Raw genomic sequence first — 6,266 nt, 5'->3', positions numbered from 1 at the left:
TATATTTGCAGATCCTAGGGTCTATGCAAATGACATTTAGAGAAAAAGTCAGCAGTATCTTAGGAAAAAGTGATTCACATGCTTCATGTGAGGACTGAATAACCTATGAAAGCCACAGTTAGTTTCAAAGGATATGAGATCAGTGCATCCCTTGTGATTGTATCTGTCGCTGGAGCATTTGTAAACCTGTGGCTCCCAGCAGGGGTCGGTATGCCAGTGGAGCTCACATAGCCATACTCTGTGGCAGTCCCCAAGGGTGGTGTCCTTGCCTGCACTAATGAGTCTCTTCAGTCAGATAGCTTGTAAACAAGCCATGATTTCTGGTCCAGTATAAACTACAGCAGCAGTGGGGATCTCAGGAAAAGCAAGAAGCAGGAGGGAGCCAGATTTATGAAGCTCTGGTGTGATGTGCACTCTCTGACTACCTGATTATGCTGTCCCTTTTATGCATTTTGCTTTACATTCCACAGTGTTTCTCACATATGTGACCTCATTTGAACCTCTCAGAGGCTCTATTACAGAAAAGGGCAGAATTGCTTGTCACTGAGCAGAGCCCAGAAGGGGTACTGTGACTTGCACTCAACTAGGAAGAGTGCATCAGCCTACTTTGGGATTCATGTGGCAGAGACCAAGTATTTTTGGCATGATCTGGAAACAATCTAGAGATGCCCTTTGCCCAAATGGTGGTCATTACAGGGCACACCCTTACAACAAGGCCTTTCTGCCTTCACACAGAATCTGGGGAAGTCAGAGCTCATTGGAGACTCGGGCACTGACAGGCCCTGCTGCCTTGGTCTGTGGAGGCTAAATCAGGAGCTGAGAATGGCTGAGCCATTCACTGAAGCAAAATGGCCAGCTCTGAGGACAGGCATGAAACCCTTACGTGTCTTCATTCACTGTCTCTCCTCATGCCCACTTTTCCATAAAGGCATCCTTAGCTTTGAATTCCTGGAATCAAAGAGAAAAAGATGACAGAAGCTTAGGAGTATATGTAGTACTCAGACTCCTCTCTGAGACTGCCGGTCAGTCTAACAGGTTTCCATCAAAGAGTCCCTCTCTGGAGGAGGTGCTCCGAGGCACCCATCAGGACCACAAATAGTTTCTCTAACCTTACGCTGAGTCAAACTGTATTGATCAGAACCAGTTGGGAAATGAATTACTGAGGCTGATCTATAAAGAAATTCAATCTAGAGATGGAGCAAACTATTGTCAGGATTCCTTATTAGGCACTCTACACCACAAGCTAAATAAAGCAAACAAACAAACCCACACACAAAGGGAGAACTTTTTCAAGGAATTAAATGACATTGTGGCTGGGGAATATGGGTCCAACTAATACCATGGTAATTGACCACTTTTTAATAACCAACAAATTGATCCCTCTCTAACAATGCTTCCGAGAAGGAAGAATAAAAAAGGGACTGTACTAACAAAGAGTGAAGTGAATGAAATTAAACCCCTAGCTTGGCTATTTCAGTATCCATAAGATGAGAGTCTGATTCTGTCAGAAACTGCATTCTACAAAGTATCCAAACTGTTACCTCATTTACTTAGGAGGTGGAAAGAGTGTGGGGAAAGAGGGAGTCTTCTGGGTGAGGGGAAACCAGCAAAAATATCGAACCCTCAATTTCAAAATTGCTTAGCCAAAGTAATTTTAATTGCTGCCTTTGTTATAAAAGATTAAAGGTAGTTATGTTCTGGTATACCTCACTTAAAGCAATCAATATGTTCCTGAATAGTTATGTGCAAATCAAATTTTTGTAAATCAAATCCAATTTTATATATCCTCAGAGAGGGCTGCTGTTTCAAGGAACCCCTTTAGTGAGTCCCTTTGTAAGACCTAAAACCATTCTTTAATTTATTGGACTGGTAGGTTTAAAATTTTATAGATTATGATAAATTCAGTCAATAGAATTTTGTCCCTCTCTCCAATAATGAGGAGAAAGGGCTTGAAAATGAAATAGAAATGAAACAGCTTAGCGGACACTAAATCACAGCCAAAAGTGCCTCTATGACAAATTGACAGATGCCGAGGTTACTTATTGTGTTGTTTACATTTGCTGCTATAACAGTGAACAGCAGTGACCATTGCTTAGTGTTAGGACAGTGTAACTGTAAGAGAGATTAAAGTGATACCTAGAAAGAGCTTTAAGAATGATCTTATCCAATTATCACAGCAGAGATTTCTCTCTTCAACATGCCAGCATTATGGCTGTGTGGGCATTATGTAGATAATGCTGCTTGAATGTGTTGTGGCTTTTGTTTATAAATTTATTCACTGAATATTTATTTAGTGTTCACTATAGCTAAACAATGTCCTCCTGAGGGAACAGAAGACAAAGACAAGACACAATGTTCACTTTTCATAGACTTTTCTAGAAAGGCAGAAGATATTCAGTAAATAATAACACAAATGATTTGTGCCCTCTTGTGATAAACACTATGAAGTTTACCTATAGATATTTTATGGCTTGATTATGTCCCCCAAAGTCCCTGTGTTAAAAACATAATCCCCAATGCAACGGTGTTGAGAAGTAGAACCTTTAAGAGACGACAGGTCATGAGGGCTTTGACACACATTAATGGATCAATGCCATTATCACAGGAGCATGTTGAGTACCATATGAGTGGGTTCCTGATAATGGGGTGAGACCTGCACCTTCTCACTGGCTCTCATGAGCACTCCCAACAAGTGATGCTTCTTGTCATGTCGTGCTGCAGTAGCGGGGCCTCACAGATGCAGTCTCTCACTGCTGAATTTCCCAGCCTGCAAAACCATGAATTAAACACATTTTATTGTTTATCAATTACCCAGACTCAGGTGTTCTACGTCAGCAACTCAAAACAAGCCAAGACAGGGAACATGTGAAAGTTGTCAGGAAATACTGAACCTAGGAAGCTGCGTTTCATCTGTGACCTTGAGGAGCAATAGAGGGTGGGACAATAGCAAGCACTTGGAGCCCACTGTGCAAATGTGACATGATTTGACTTATGTTTCACAAAACTCACTCTGGCTGCCATCTGAAAAGTGAAATAGAGCCGGGGATTTAGCTCAGTGGTTCCGCCAGCTGCCTTGCAAGAGCAAAGACCCAAGTTCGATCCCCGGTACCAAAAAAAAAAAAAAGAAAGAAAAGAAATAGACCAGGGCAAGGGTGGACACAGACAGAACTGTGGTCAGGGTACATGATGCTGGTGGCTAGAGCCAAGGTGCTAGCAGTGGAGATGGATTATCCCGAGAAGTAGGTTATCCCGAGAAATTTTGGAAGTAGAATCAGTAAGGCTGGGTGATTAACAGGATATGGGAACGAAGGACAGCAAAGGGTCAGGAATGTCTCCTGTACTGCAAAATCAGAGAGCTGTGCCAGCCAGTGAAGGGGGAAGATACCTGGTCCAATGAATTCTGGGCATGCTGAGCCAGAGCGGCGTCAGTGGAGACGTATAGTAACTAAGTTTTGGACTCTGTGATTTTTCCAGTGTGGCAGACAAGGATCCTCCTGCAGGAATGCGAGTGCACTACAGTTCCCCAGCACTGCCCCAGGTTCAAGGACACGGCTTCAATATCCAGAGGATTGCAGAGCTATGATGGGAATATAGGATCATGGGGACTGAGTGACAGCAATGGGCCTGGATCACCAAGATAATGAAGGCAGTAAGAAATGTACACTTTTGACCTTTGACTATAAAGCATTGTGGGAGACAGCAATTTGGTAGCAGGAGTAAACATCTGTAAAATGTGTAAAGCACAGTAGAATGGCAAGGTGGGTGTGACACCTGGCAGAACTTCTCACATGTGCCATGTTAGGCAGCTAGTGACTTTGGAGAGATGAAAGAGAGGATTTAGTTCTGTCTCTTGTATCATCTCTCCAGATCCACTTGCCTTATGCCCTGCTGTGCCTTCAGGGCCCTTGTCTTCTTCCTATATATCCTCAATAGGCCACATTATAAGTTAGAAATGACCTCCTGTATTAGTCCATTTCCTCCACTTGCATATGGCAGAACTCCGCCTAACAGAGATAAATTTAAGTGGCTCTGTAACAGGCCCATGGACACAAGCTGCACAGGTGTTCTGGGACTGAATCAGTTGGGAAAGAAGTGCCCTGCTGCCTCCACATGGCCAGCATGTCAGACTCTCAGACTGAAGTGTCAGTGCACACCTCTGCCACCACATCAAGTGGTTCCTTGACATAGAGAAATACAAAGATCAGGACAGGGTGTTAAAGGAAAGCAAAGAGTCAATGATGAAAGACCTATGTCTGATGACATTACCTGAGGTCTTTGATTTACCTCCTTCTGGAGTAGATTTACTCTTGGTTTTCGGTATACATAAGATCATAGAGTTTATTTTTATCAGGTTAGGGATTTGCTTACCTGACATTTGAAATTTTCTGACTAGTTCCATGCATGCAATTTAGTTCATTGTGATCTACCTGTAGTCTGGCTTCCAGAATGCAGAATACAAATCATGTGGTCATAATGAAGCTTAGGGTGTAAAAGGAGGGGTCACTGTGGGTAGCATTTGTGGTGTGAGTAGCATGAGATGACAGGGAGACAGGGCAGAAGAGGGAGTACCTTTCCTGGAATTCTGGCCATGAAGGACAACTGAGCACAAACCCCACCTGGTCAGATGCCCTATATCTACAGGAATGAGGACTCTTCTCAGAAGACATGCTTCCTTCTTTGACTTGAACCCATCAATGAGTTAATGCAGGCTTTCTAAATCAATGGAACCTACTATACAACCCCAAATTAAAGATGGCCTGGGTGCTAGAAGGCCCTATTTGGCTAATATAAAATATGACACAAATTATTTGGGTAATTTTGATAAATTGAACAGTCTGATCTCCAGAAAGAATATCCTCATCTATTTGCATATCCTCATCAGAAATTTCACAACTGGAAGTGACCCACAAAACCAGACACAAACTAATTAAATATCTGAGTCTGGATAGACCTTCTCAGAGTCCTTCTGCCTGAGAAGACTGGAGCCTGGAGTCTGGGCTCTTCTTCATGTTTAGGGTGAGAAATATGGTCCTGTATCTGATGCTATGGGGAAGAGAATTAAGGCACAAGCTACTGGCCAGGTAGGTAGCTCCTAGCACAGCCAACAGGGAACCAGATCCTAGAATATAAGTTACAATTCATTTCATGCTTTGGGGATCCTTTTTGACTGATGATCTACATGGTTGTAGTCATCCTTTGAAATTGTTAATCATGAAGAATGCAAAAAAATAATACTCATCATAAAAAAACCACCACTAAAAAGATATCCATTGTGTTGTGTCTCCCTTCCCTTATACTAGTTGCCTTTTATCACATCTTACTGGAGCTATTTCTGTCCTTGGGGAGTTAGCAGGAAGATCACATATTGTACAGAGAGCAGGGTGTTAAATTTATGCAAAGGAAAGAAATGTGTTATGGCAAAATTATTTATTGCATGGCATCTCCCTTGAGAGTTGGTCTCTTGTTGGAGCTTTAAGGACAGCAGTTCTATATTTGTCACATGGCAGAGCCACTCTCTTGTCTGCCTCCTGCTGTCAGTGCCAAGATAGTTTATGTAAAGTCGTGATGCAAACCTGGCACCGTTAGGAGGCACGATCTGGTCTAACAGAGTGTCTTACCTTGTACTATTTGTGCTCTGAGAGGAGTGCATCTTCAGGGAGAAAGAAAAAATATGAGAACAGCAAGGTGTTGAGTGTCCTGGAAGTGGGCCACATCACGGCAAGCAACTAAACAGTGAGACATTTTACTGAGCACCGAGGATTTTACCAAGTGTGTGCTGCAGTGTAGCATCCAGTCCCTAAGACCTAAGATTTAGTCTTGCTTCTACTACTTGCTGGCTGTGGATCTCACAGAGAGCTCTTCAGCATTTCTGAGCCATCATCATCGTGGTTGTGAAATAGGAACACGCTACCCATATGCATTGTTTTATAATTGAAATAAAGTGTGTGTTCAATAAAAGGTGCTAAAATTATATTAACTTTCTTCTTTTTTTATAAAGTTAAATATTAATTCAGTGTTTTTCCAAAAAAGATTTGCTCCCTGGATCATGTGGGTAGTTTTTCTTAGGCAATAATGATAGTCCTTAGTGTTCACAGTCATAGCATCTTTCTTCCTTTCCTTTATCAGACACTGTGTATCGATTATGCCACCCTTCCAAGGATTCCTCAGGATTCTTCTCAACACAGTGCTAGTCATTTAAAATCAGAGATGATAAATATAAAGTACTTTTTTCAACTGCGATCTAGATCATAGTCATAAATTCTTCT

The 6,266-nt window shown here is 42.1% G+C and overlaps 1 long non-coding RNA gene across 1 annotated transcript; it reads right to left on the bottom strand.

Annotated features, from left to right (window-relative positions):
• Window positions 1-882: 882 nt before the first annotated feature.
• Window positions 883-4,404, bottom strand: LOC104865850. Its single transcript, XR_781284.1, has 3 exons — window positions 4,369-4,404; window positions 2,660-2,767; window positions 883-948 (listed from the first exon to the last, which is right to left on the bottom strand). It is a non-coding gene; the product is annotated as an uncharacterized LOC104865850 (long non-coding RNA).
• Between the last annotated feature and the right edge of the window lie 1,862 nt (window positions 4,405-6,266).

The sequence above is a fragment of the Fukomys damarensis genome, unplaced genomic scaffold (genome assembly GCF_012274545.1).
Source record: "Fukomys damarensis isolate Sample0158 unplaced genomic scaffold, DMR_v1.0_HiC HiC_scaffold_5, whole genome shotgun sequence".
NCBI lineage: Eukaryota > Metazoa > Chordata > Mammalia > Rodentia > Bathyergidae > Fukomys > Fukomys damarensis.
This window is presented reverse-complemented; position numbering and strand designations above follow the sequence as displayed.